Source organism: Plecotus auritus (genome assembly GCF_963455305.1).
Source record: "Plecotus auritus genome assembly, chromosome: 9".
Classification (NCBI taxonomy): domain Eukaryota; kingdom Metazoa; phylum Chordata; class Mammalia; order Chiroptera; family Vespertilionidae; genus Plecotus; species Plecotus auritus.
In genome coordinates this window covers 41,707,402-41,721,149 of record NC_137783.1, presented here as the reverse complement: position 1 = coordinate 41,721,149, position 13,748 = coordinate 41,707,402, and the positions used below count along the sequence as shown (strand labels likewise).

General features: G+C 37.6%; 1 protein-coding gene and 1 pseudogene across 4 annotated transcripts in view; one reads left to right on the top strand and one right to left on the bottom strand.

Moving 5' to 3' along the window:
* Positions 1-7,660, bottom strand: part of LOC308257712 (phosphoserine aminotransferase-like) — a 48,672-nt pseudogene extending 41,012 nt beyond the window's left edge. Inside the window, exon 1 of the transcript in view lies at positions 7,618-7,660. The product of the transcript in view is annotated as a phosphoserine aminotransferase-like (transcript). The remainder of the gene's footprint in view (positions 1-7,617) is intronic.
* CTNNA3 (catenin alpha 3) overlaps positions 1-13,748 on the top strand; it is a 1,399,627-nt gene that overhangs the window by 718,186 nt on the left and 667,693 nt on the right. The window lies entirely within an intron of this gene.

Sequence of the window (13,748 nt, the reverse complement as noted above, 5' to 3'; positions counted from 1 at the left end):
CTTGATAATTTTATAATACAAAGCTACACCATAATTTCCTAGGAATAATATCCTTCACATGGCAGGTTATTATCTTAAAAAATACAATTTTGACATGCATTGTGAATTTTAAATTTGTGTCATTCTAGGTGTGTTTGAGACAACACTCTGAAGCTGGTTCATTGCCCTTAGGTTTTCTCCCTCGTGATGCCCTGTTATCCTCTTAGCTGACTCAAGCACTGTTCTCAGGTGTGCACTCTGTGAATGGTCAATATTCTACATTTTCCCCAACAAATCTCCTTCTTCCTACTCTCCTTTACCAAAAACAAATAGCCAATATATGTAAATAAGGGCTGTAGCTCAGTGGTTGAGCTTGGCCCTATGAACCAGGAGATCACTGGTTCGATTCCTAGACAGGGCACATGCCGGGGTTGCAGGCTCAATCCCCAGTGTGGGACTTGCAGGAGACAGCCAATCAATGATTCTCTCTCATCACTGATGTTTCTACCTGTCTCTCCCTTTCCCTTCCTCTCTGAAATCAATGAAAATATATATTTTTTAAAGTAGGATATTCAAAAAGAAGGTAAAATAAAGCAATTATATTTTTAGCTCCTACTGTCCCTTTTATAAGGTGGGCTAAATTCTTTCCCTGATCCTGGATGAAAAGTTACACAATCACAAAACTTTTCCAGTCATCTTAGGTCTTTAGTGTCATTCCCTCTCTTCTAATCAGTTATTAGAAATACAATTGTCAAAACTTCTATCTTTATTTAAATCGAACCCCAATTTCCCACAGTGTAGGCCTGCTGCAGGAAGGACATCAATAGTTGGGAAATAGATGTTTTTGGCCTTTTATTTCTTTTTCTCCCCCTTTCTGGCGTGGAGCAAGGGGAAGGGGAGGTAAGGGGAAACAGGCTCTAGACTCACTGTATTGGGTAGGGTCCCAGCAAGAGGAAACATGGTGCACCAAGCTAGTAATTTGAGAAGACTATATTAAAGGGCTTTTTTTTTTTTTTTTTTTTTTTTTTTTTTTTTTTTTTTACATAGTTGTGGGCAAGGTTCAGGAGAACCAACAAGGGTAGACCAAGACCCTGGGCTAGCAACTTCCCAGGCCTGAAGGAGCAAGTGAGGGGAGTGGTTCCTGGACCCTGGAAGGGCAGCTGTGTGAAGAAGGCTGCCTGTCAGGAGCTGAGGATTTTCAGGAGAGGAACATAGTAAACTTACAGCCACTCCGCAGAGGAGTAGCTAGAAAATAAACACCCAGCCTTACGCTCCTCTCACCCACTGAAAGCAGGGAACAAGGGAGCATCTCTAGGACGTTTGGGCTGTGGGGGCAGAGTGTGGCGAAAATGGTGGAGAGTGAATCTGGAGGGGCCAGTGGAAAACCTCACACAGGTGCCTCTGCGGGCTCTATTGCACCAGCAGTTCACTAGATACGTGTGATTGTTTCTTCTGTAGCGACTGCTTAGTCTCAAAGTCCAGCAGTTTCTGTAACTCCTCTTGGCTTAGCTTTATTTACTGATCTAGGCAATGATCTTGGAAAAAAACAACAACAAGATGACCCCAGACCAGCTGTCTTTTGCAGGAGGCTTCTGGACCACAGTAAATGTTCAGACATTGGAGTCACCTCTTCTGCCTGTTCATCAGCAAACTAGCCAGCCACCTCGCCAAGGAGATTTCTCCGGAGAGAGTCTACACTTGGCCCGCTGCCAGGTCCTCGTATCGTGCTGTCTAAATGGTCCCATTGAAGTCTCCCTTTTCAGACTTATGTGGGCAAAGGTGTAGGAAGGAGGGTGAGAATCCCAGATTAGCTTTGGCCATTTCTCTTCAGAAAAACTTCCCCATTACCACACATTCCAGCCTTTACTAGTAATATCATCATTATAGAAGAGAGTTTTAGAGTCATGTAACTCGTCTTTAATTATTTCTTTTGAAAATCATTATCTTGTTCTAGCTCATCAGTGTGAAATGTCCTATGTGTATCTTGGTGGGTTAGGTAAAGCAAAACATTTTGAATGAAATAAAGAGAAATGGAAAGTTTCATACATTGGGTAGGGTTTGGGAGTGGGGGATGTGGGGAAGGAGAGAATATCTTCAAGCAGGTATCATTGGTAACTCTCAGTTTATACCAATTACATCATATAAGCATTTATTTTGACTGCACATAGTTAGATCCTGTTTATGTTTTTTTCTATTGAAGATGTATACACAAATTCAGTTTTATAACAAACTAGAGGCATGGTGCATGAAATTCATGCACAGGGGGTGGGGGGGGGATCCCCTCAGGCCAGCCTGCACCCTCTCCAATCCCAGGGATTGGGCCTAAACCGGCAGTTGGACATCTCTCTCACAATCTGGGACCTACCTGCACACCTGCCTGCCTGCCTGATTGCCCCTAACTGTGCCCCCCTGCCAGCCTGGTTGCCCCCAACTGCCCCCCTCCCCTGGCCTGGTCACCCCATGCAGCCTGCTGTTCAGTCATTTGGTTGTCCCTCACTAACCCCCTGCTGTCCTGGTCGCCCCATGCAGCCTGCTGTTCAGTCATTTGGTCATCCCTTACTACCCCCCCGCCCCCGACCCTGCCGGCCTTGTTGTCCCATGCAGCCTGCTGGTCGTTACCGTTACTGTGATAGCATCCCAGACAATTTGCATATTCCTCGATTATTAGTAATACTTTTAATAGGTTAAGTAGGCTTGCTATAAAATAGAATATACTTAAAGAAAAAATACTTATTCTCTTTATTTGAAAAGAAATTTTAATTTTAAAGGAAATTATAACCTGCTAATTAATTTTATCATTTTAAATTGAATTTAGAGAGATAGAGGAAGAGAGAGAATAAAAAGGATAGAGAAACATTGATTTGTTGTTCCACTCATTCATGAATTCATTGCTTGATTCTGTGCCCTGACTGGGAATAGAACCTGCAACCTTGGCATTTCGAGATGATGCTCCAACCAACCGAGCTGTCTGGCCAGGGCCTAAGAGAAAAATTTCAGAATCCAACTTTCTTTAAATTGGAACCTCTTTGTTCTACAGAATCTGAAACTCTTTAAATTATAAACCTGAAATTGTTAATTGAAAATAGCAATGCTAGAAAGAATTTCTTTTAATCAGGAAAGAATAAATCCATTGTATTCTTATTTTATAACTAGAGGCTTGGTGCACAAAAATCATGCACTTGGGGGTGGGGGTCACTCAGCCCGGCCTGTGCCCTCTCGCAGTCCAGGAGCCTTTGGGGGATGTCGGACATCCTTAGTGCTGCCACAGAGGCGTTAGAGGCTCCCGCCACCACCGCTGTGCTCAGCCGCCATGAGCCCGCCTCAAGGCTTCTGGCTGAGCAGCGCTTCCCCCTGTGGGAGCGCACTGACCACCAGGGGGCAGCTCCTGCATTGAGCATCTGCTCCCTGGTGGTCAGTGCGTGTCATAGCACCAGTTGTTCCCCTGTTCAGTCAATTTGCATATTAGCCTTTTATTATATAGGGTGTTAAAAGTGAACCTGTTATCAAGACACAGATTGCAATTGATGGTGAAAGTGAAAATAATAATCAGAATGTTGAAATCTAGTCTAGATTTCACATATATGGGCCATGATAAACTTTGTTAGTCTCTAAACTCTATAAAGTTCTATAAACTTTAATAAAGCTCACTGTCTGTGAAGTTTGCATACTGAGCATAATTAAACTGGAAAAACCTGGCTTTGGAAACAAAAAGTGGGAATTAGACTTAAGGAACTTGAGGAATGGCAGAAGATAAAATGTTAATGAGACAAGTATTGTTCTAATAATTTACCTCACAAAGCATTATATAGACAGAAACGTTGGTAAGAGAACAGGATGGAAAACGATTTATTTGATCTATTTGTGTAATGCCATATCATTGCTTATTAGACTCTGGGATGATTTTGAATAAAAAACAAGAGTATTTGCCAAAAGAACTCAAGGTGTAATTGATAACATGAAATATTGAATTCTTTCACTTCCTTGCAGATGCTCTTATGTCAGCACCACAGATGTGTTCTTCATGGTAGGCACTCTCCAGAAACCGGCTGCTGGGTCATGGCTTACAAAATCAAAAGGATTTCCGGAATGAGCCGATCTCCTTCTGAAATACACTAAGAACCTCTAACAATGACTCCATAAAGGGACTTTGAAAATTGAATTGTCAGTAAAAATATAATATACAATTTAACCATTAATTGGTATCAAAAGGATTTGTAAACTCTGGCCTGTATATCTATATTTTGTCCACATGAAGATTATACTATTTTCAATGGCTCAGTGTCTAGTGTAAAAATATCTCTAAAATCTTTCTATTGACCATAAGCAAATCTTCCTCAAATAGATCAATATCATGTTTCATATGTTTATTTATTCATATATCAGTCAATCATTTTAAAATTCATTCAAATCAATAAATACTAAGCATACATTATGACCAAGAACCACTATGAATATAGCAATGAATAACATAGTTTATGCTTTCTATCCTCTGTCATCTTGAAACTATTATTAATGCTAATAATAAATATAATTTTTAGATGACAGTTACTACCTACATGCTTTATGTACAGTATCTCATATAATTTTCACAACAACCTCTAAAGCAGGTATTGCCATCCTCATTCTATAGATGAGGACACTAAGGCTTAACTTACATTATGACATGTGGTCATCTTGTTAATAAGTCTTGGCACTAAGATATGAAGATCATCTATCTGATGTTATTTTAAATGCAATGCATTTGACATAAAATATCCTAACAAGCTGAGAACATAAGTCCAGTTTCAAAAACACAGAAATTATTTTAATGTCAATTCTGCAAATGACTGACTTAACCAGTTTCAATTTGATATCGGACAGATTTCTTATGTCATTGTTTTAAACCCAAAAGCAATCTATTTATTCAAACAGAAATAACAACAAAATACACACAGAGACCCATGAGTCTGACAGGTTCTCTATGATTCTGCTATGTTAAATAAAAATATTATGTCACCATTAAGTAAAGCCATCATTTTGTAAAACAAATTTAAAAAACAAAGGTAGAAAATGGAAATACTGTCCTAGCTGGTTTTGCTCAGTGGATAGGGTGTCAGCCCGAGGACTGAAGGGTCCTGGATTTGATCCAGGTCAAGAGCATGTACCTTGGTTGCAGGCTTGCTCTCTGGCCCTGGTTGGGGCCCTGTGGGGGGCAACCAATAGATGAGCCTCTCTGGCATTGATGTTTCTCTTTGTCTCTCCCCTTCCCTTCCACTTTCTCCAAATGTCAACGGAAAAATACTCTCAGGTAGGGATTAACAAAAAACAAAAAAATGAAATGGAAATACTGTCAGATTAAAAACAAGTTTTTATGGTTAAATAACTAGGTCATATTTATTTTTGTATTTTCACCACATGAGTCCTGAGACAAGTATTTAGGAATCATTAATGTACATAATATTTTTGGTTCCTGCCCTGAATGTAAGTAAAACCTAGAATTTTGAGCATATTCCCTTCATTTAATAGTAACCATAGCATAGAAACAGTCACTGACCTAGGAGCTGGCAAGATCTGAAACCCATTACAGCAGCGGTGACAAGCATAGCTTAATGCTGAATCATGAATTAATTACTCCATCAATTAAATTCATAAGCTATTTTTTTTCAGTTTCTTCTTATTAAGAACTATGTTGGTTCCAGAGTCTGCTGGATTTTAGTGGAGGACAAGAAACTAGGTCAAGAAGAGAGGGGAAGATGGTAATCTTGGAATGAGGCAAGTTACAAAACATCACAGGGTAAAGTGAAAATCGTGAAAGAGCCAGTGATTTTAGGAAATAAAGTAGCAGCTTACTTCTGACTCTTCCATTCTCTTTCAAGGTTACCTGTTGGTCACTGGGGTGAATTTTTACATATACACTTGCACATATATATGACTGATTTTCCATGGGATCATCTTTAAAAGAGAAACTCACAGCTTATACCCATCTCTGAAATTCAAAGGAAATAAGTAACATCACCACTGAAACAAGTTGAATTTTATTGCAGTGCGAACCCAGAAATATTTCTTTTATGTTTGGTGCATATCAGTTGAAATCCTGTGGCCTTTCATAAGCGTCTCTGGTATGAGAATATATGCATCAGGCTGTCCTGTTTCCCTTTTTGACTAGAATTCCAGGACTAAATGCTTTTAGAACTGGGAGGGACTTAAGATCATAGTGTTCAATGGCCTCCTCTTACAGTCTAAGGATGGGACAGGTAATTCAACTTAGTTATGGTCACCCAGGGAGCTTATTTCAGAACCCCCATTTTCTGATCCAAGGATTAAATTTCATACCAAGTCTTTCTTATAGGGAATAATAATAACAGTCTTTGAATAAAAACACTGATTGAATAAGTTATCTGACAGCTAACAGGATGGATGTTAACTACTTTTGTTAACGTACACACTAATTTTATTAATAAAGCAGTTTGAATATTATTTACTATTGATAAAAGTATGGTTAACATTTATTTATGTTATCCACAGCCATTAACTGAGTGACAAACACTGTAGTAGATACTAAGATTGCAGTTAAGACTTGACAATTTATAAGATGAAGCAGAGTGTAAATTAAAGATGACAAAAGTTTCACAGTTATTATAATTGAAATATGCAGAGAAATTAGTGGAAACACAAATGAGAAGTGTTTTAATTTTTAAATTTAACTTTTTTTTGTTTAGTGTGGTATTGAAGAGAGTCAGAAAGATGATACAGAGAATGAGGCACTTGAACTGAGTCTTGAATTAATGACTTACGAATTTTCCTTTTGAATGAGAAGAGCTTAGGAAATCCCAGGATAAAGGTTTAGTGTGGAAAAACAGGGAAATCAGTCAGCAGGTGTAGTTCAGGAAATGCAAGTATTAGTAACAATGGTAACACTATTGGTAAGTACAATAATAACTTCTAACATTATCTGTGCTCTTCTATTTGCCCAAACTTGTACACTCTTCACCTCTTTATTCCTTAAAACAATCCTGTAATAGTGTAATCACTATATTATCTCTATGTTATAGGTACAAAAAGTAAGACTTTGAGAGATTAAGTACTTTGTCCAAGAACATAAAGCTGTCAAGAAAGAGATGGAGCATAGATTCAAGTACAATTTTAATTGAATCTACAAACATCTATAATATTTTGCTTATTTTTAAGAAGTGCATTTACATAATTTATATAAAATTAATTTAGGTTTAAGTTATAGTTCATTCATTCATGGTGGATAAAGCCTGAGATTGGACGCAACTCAATTTGATGCTACCTCTTACTGCATTTCCTCCTGGAATACCATGTTTAAGCTTACTGAACTTCAGTGTCTTCATATGCATATGTATGAAGAGTTATTGTGAATGGCATTGGAGACAATATATGTACAGTATTTTCCTGTGGAAGGCGTTTCAGTCTTTGGTTTCCCCTCACTGACCCCCAGCCCCATCTCAGCAGTCACCTACCTGGAGGCAATATTTTACTTCCCTAGACAATATAAAAGTTTAAGACATTTTCAGTCTTTAACCTATTTCCCTTGATAGATATCATTCTATTCATATAAAGCTATTTTTCAAAACCTCCTTTCAAGTCTCAGAGTTAATTTTTTGTTTGTTTTAGTTTTATGTTCATAGCACAGACCTTGTTTCAGAAAGATTTTTAGGATGTTTTCCTCATATGCCATTTCGTACAGTGACATTCTAGAAGAAGAGAGTTCATTTTTGTGCTTGTCTATTTGTATGTCTTTCATGCCTGAAAAGTGATGACTAGAATCTATGCCTCTGTGTTAAGCACAAAAATATTTTTTAAAGCTATTTCTGCAGAAAAGAACTAACTTAAGGGCATCATATTTTATCTTTACCGTGAAAGAAAGAATTCCCATTTAAAGGGAGATGTGTCATTTTAAAGGGTTGAATAAAATGGCACACATTTAAACTACAGAAACAAAATCATAACAAAACAACAACAAAAACATTTGTTCTTATTGTTTCAATTTCATGCAGGACTCCTTTCTGCACTGATAACATTTTCATTTGATTATGAACTAGATAAATTTTCATTGGCTTTAAAACTCACCCTTTAGTATTTGAAGCTTCATAGTTTTTTGAGGTCAGCATCATGGCCTTCCTAGTATAAATGTCATTTTTATTTGTACCATTTCAAATTTATATTATGAATATGTTTCCAACACATTTCAGTGGCTACTTATGCACGACATTGTACAATAAAAGTAACATTTTATTCTATAATTTTTTATTTTAGAGAACGTGGCCCTTTCATAGAATTTTAAAGTTAGAAAGGACTACAGGAAAGATTTGGGGCAAATCTTTATTTTTATGGGTGTGGAAGTTAACCTCCAGAAATGTCAAGAGATTTGCCAATGATTACCTTTATCCAGTCTTTTTTTTTCTGTTACTCAGCAAATAACCTTTGAGCTCCTATTATGTGCAAAGCCTGGTGCTAGATACCATGAGGAAAAAATTATAGGTAAGAAGTTTCCCTCAAGGATCGTAGACTAGTGAGAGAAAGGCATGAGGATAAGCAATTAACCCCAGGACAAAGACTAATGAAGGGAGTGCTCCACAGGCCTTTCAAAAATTCTAAAACTGAAATCCTCATCCTCATTTGGACCTGGTTGTCTCTTTGAAATGACCATCTCAGTTCCAAGTGCCATCATCTGTCTAGTGCCAGCCGTGGGCAAACTACGGCCCGCGGGCCGGATCCGGCTGTTCTATCCGGTTCTCTTGCTCTCCCCTCCACTCCTTTACTTTGAATTTATATTAGTTCACACAAACAACTCCATCCATGCTTTTGTTCCGGCCCTCCGGCCCAGTTTAAGAACCCATTGTGGCCCTCGAGTCAAAAAGTTTGCCCACCCCTGGTAGCCAGTGGTCGGCAAACTCATTAGTCAAGAGAGCCAAATATCAACAGTACAACGATTGAAATTTCTTTTGAGAGCCAAATTTTTTAAATTTAAACTTCTTCTAATGCCACTTCTTCAAAATAGACTCGCCCAGGCCATGGTATTTTGTGGAAGAGCCACACTCAAGGGGCCAAAGAGCCGCATGTGGCTCGCGAGCCGCGGTTTGCCGACCACTGGTCTGGCTCATCATCACTGCTGGAAAGCTGGACACCAGCTTAGATTGTGCTTTTTTCTTCACCCGCCAGAACCTGCCAGTTATCATCCTAATGTAGCTTAGTTATAAAGAGTTAAGACTGTCACTGCAGTAATCGAACTCTTTTGCCTGTTTCTGTTCTTAATTGCCTCAAATATATTGTGCAGACTCCCACCAGGTCAATGATTTGAAATAATGATTTGCCTGTGTTACTCATCTGCTTAACTTCTATGACTCCCAATTGCCTAAAGGCTCAACCTCATTTTTTAATATGGCAAAAATCTCCAAAATTCTGCATCCCCTCACACTTTTTATATTAGTTACTAAATACTCCAGAAGGACTTTTGCCATTGCTAAAGCTATCCCTGTCCCCCTAAAGTGGCCTTCTCTGTCTGCCTCTCTGGGCTGACTTAAATATATCCTTCAGTACTCAATTGATACCTTCATCCTTAATGGGGGAGGGCGGGCTGCTCCCACTGATACATATGTTACCCTTGGTACCTCCGTTAATACTGTGTTTATGTCTGTTTCTACCATTAGATGTGTATTCTTCAAAGGCAGGCACTAGATCTAATGTATCATTGGTTCTTAGTATGATGCCTGGCATATAGTAGATAATAAAGATTTCTTAAGTAGATTGAACTGTTTATTGAACCAAGTGTTATAAAAGAAATATAAAAAATGTTTAGGAAGGTATCATAGAAGAGAATAGTGAATTCCAACTGAGAAGATAAAAAAAATACTCCATGTAAAATTTAGTAGTTGAGTTTAGTCTTAAAAAAAAAAAAGTCCATACTCCTAAAAGAAGAATGAAAAATGAGGTTTTTCCACGAGCACCATTCCTGAGTTGTTATTTTACTGCCTAGAAAAGAAGGGATCCATTCTATTATTTCATTAATTATTGATGAGTAAAATTGAGAGTAGATCATGTGGCACTTTGATCACCATGATCAAGAGTTTGTTAATTTCATTGACAATGGGAATAGAACGAAGGGTTTTAGAACAAAGAATGGTCATAATTAGACCTCATGTTTACTGGACAGTAAAAACCTTGGAGGGTTGGGGTTTTGTGTTTGTTTATTGCTATTTTATTCTTAAATAAAGTATGGCTTGTATAAAGGTAGGGACTCATTATACAATTGAAATAAAAAAGATATATTTTAAAATAGGGCTGTATAATCTTTCTAAGATGAGGGAAATGTTCTATATTTTTGCTGTACACATGTACACATGTGCTAATGCTCACTTTAAATTAAGGATTGATGAATTGAATTTTTAATGAAACTTAGCTTTAATTAATTAAAATTTAAATTTAAATAGCCACATGTGACTTAGTGGCTACCATTTTGGACAACATAGTATAGAAAGTTCTCCCCAACAGAGTCCCAACAGGAAATAGATGGAACACTCAAATTAGGATAATTCATAGAGAGTTTATTTATAATTAGACTTTTTCTAAAGGTGTGGGCAGCTTCAAGGGAACCATACAAGAGAGTGCAATTAACTGTAGCAGTGACATGAGAGCAATGGTGAGGCAGAATTGATGGAAAGACACATAGTAAAGATTATAAGTCTCAATAACATTGGGACATTATTTATAATATGCAATAATAATTTTAATAAAATTTTATTGAATGAAGTTTATGCTCAAAACTGTTCTTTTTCATAAAATCTTTCCTGGCATTTTATTTACTGATAAATAATGTGATTGCTTTCTCTATATAGTGCTGATCCATGCCATATTTTCTCAGCATCTTTCCCGCCGGCTTTCAACTGTATGTGGTACCTTTTCCATTAGTAGGGCTGTGCTGACTTAATGATGGCTCCTGTCAAGGCTTTCTTTAAGGAGCATCCTCTCTGATGAGTACTTGGGATGTAGAGAGGCTCTGTCTGTTATCTGTGTTGTGTCTCAATATCCTGCTCTTTCCATCCCTTAACTCAGCACACACAACTTACCTTCAGTCCTAGCTCATTGCTTGATGATTTGTTAAGGCTTTGAAAACAGAAGGAATGAGGGCTTTTAAGCAGGATGGGGCTATTTCTCCTTGCTTTATTTATTTTTATGCCATGCAAAAGGAATAAAAGCATACAATGGCTTGATGGAAGCCCAATAAATCTGGATAAATAGAGCAAGAACCCAATAAAAAAGCTGGAGGTGGAAAAGAAGAAAGATGGGGAGAAGGAGAGAGAGGAAGGGAAGAAAGAAGGAAGACTTTTTACTTCCTATAATGACAGGGACTGTTTATTATTACCTAGAGAACAAAATGTCTTTGACCCAATGAAACATTTTAAACTAAGATTAAGCTCTGGGTAGAAATTAAGAAATCATCTTTGTAGTCCACTTTGAATCTTTTCATGCTGTCACCTCCTGTTATTCTTTATTAAAGCTTGCATGCCACTGCTGCTCTCTCTGAGAAGGCTGGCATTTTGTAGTTGTTCTGATGAATCATATTGCAGAAGCTAGTGAGTTTTTATGGCCAACACAACAGAAGTCGCTTATATTTTTCCTGATACCCTGTGTGTGTGTGGGGGGGGGGGGGGGGGGCGGGGGGCGGTTTCTCTTTGTACCACTTCTGCCTCTTTTGATTATCTCTAATTTCATGAAGTGGAAAGAGACACAACCAAGAGCTAGCAGTGCATGGAACTGGAGAATAAGAGCTAAGTTCTTTAGGTGAAATTACCAATTGTCTTATATACCATTGTGTATCTGTTTATGCCATCGCCTTGCATAGCCCTGCATTAGATTTTCCCAGTTTTCCACTGCTAGTATGGATAATTCTGGTTGGAGCTGGAAAGGTAGCTACACTTTTATCTGAGTAATTGTCACTGTTGCTCTTATTATTTCAACACCCAGAATTTTACTTATCTCTCTCTTTGTCTTCTTCCCTGTTTTTTCACTGGACACAATCTCCATCATGCACACATTTCACAATTTATTTCAAAAATAAAATGTGTTAAAGGACGTAGTAGGTCCCTACAGTGTCTCCCCCTAGGAGGCATCTGGAAATGTGTGGGGTCAAACTTTGGCTGTCATAGTGCCTGGGAGTTACTGGTAGGTTTTGGTACACAGGGGTACATGGATGCCAAACATCCTGCAGCGTATAGAGTGTGGCCTCAAATTCTGGTGATTTTCCCTATCTTAAATATCAGTAACACTGTTGGTGAGAAAATTATAGATCTAACTAAAGGCTTAGGTGGGTACCAGAAACCTCAGCCAATAGAGAACTTTAATTTTGCCTTGATAGGTAGATATTAAAGTCTCCTCCAGAATTTAGTAGGACACTTTCCTGGGATATAGTAAGCCCTTAATAAAACTATGCTGTGTTTTGAATCAAGTTGTTAATTTACAAACTAGTCAATGTCATTCAATAAGTCCTATGCAAGTTACTTTCTGAAATAGAAAAAAAAAATACATTGCAAACATCACGATCCTAACAGTTTTGTAAGGGTAATGATTATGCACAGAAATAAAATGAGTATATTGGGAAATTTTCAAAATGCTATCGTAACAAGGACAGGTGAGAATTTGCTTTTGAGTAGAGTGCTGGGAAGTCTTTGTTGAAACCATTGGAGAATAGGTAGGATTTTAAAAGGGGGCTATTTGAGGAGACACTTGCTGAAGTCAAAGGTACATTATATGAAAGAACATGGAAAAGAGACATAGAAAAATATTGGAATATTATTACTATAAAGGACAGAACTTAAGAATATGTGGTGGAAGATAAGACTAAAAAGATAGGTTAGGATAGAGTATAGATGGTCTTGAACTTCCTGTAAAGAAGTCCTTCCACTTGATGGTATGGATTTATGTATTGGAGGTAGGATATAGCATCCTGCCTAATGGTCTACACTTTGCCTCAATGTCCTTTCTGAAGTCCATGCTATAAACTCCATCAGTTATCAGCTGCTTAAACTTGCCTTCCTGATGTTCAAGGTCTCCTCTCAAAAGCCCTTTCAGTTTATTAATTTAAATAGTAGCAATTTTCTAGAGGTGAATCACATAGTAATTTTTCTCAATCTCTTTTATACAAGATATGGCTGAAGAAAGTATTATTAGATTCAATTTCGATTGTCTCCCACAAAAGTAATATGTAGAAAATACCAACCAAGGTGACTCTCCATGTACTTAATAGCCTGAAGATTTAGGTTAAGGATATAACATAGAGAATTGTTCTGCTTAAAGAACGAATAGGTATTGCACAAATTATCTTAAAGAGCCAAAAACGGCTTCCAGTTCTTAAGAACTTGAAACAGTTTGTTCTTGGAATATTGTCAGCTGAAATTGTGGTCAACTTCTGCAAATTGTATGAATTTACACTGCATATTTTATTTAGTGTTTAGCAAAACTCCAGTATAGTTCTGCATAACTTACACAATACTCCATGAAAATGACTTCAGAAACTCCCACAGAAGTTGACAATTTGGGCATCTAATGCTTTTAAGTTAATGGTCTGCTTAGCAGTTAAAAAGTTGATATGAAGATCAGTTTTGGGAGGTAATGCTCTGCCTACTGCCACAATGAATGAAACCCAACCATGTATCAGACCTATTATAGAAGCTTAAAGAAGAAAATAATGTGAGTTTTAATCACCGTTCTACTTAGTCTTATGTGAAGTGCTTATGAATCATATGCAATATCATAGCGAGTTTTAAACC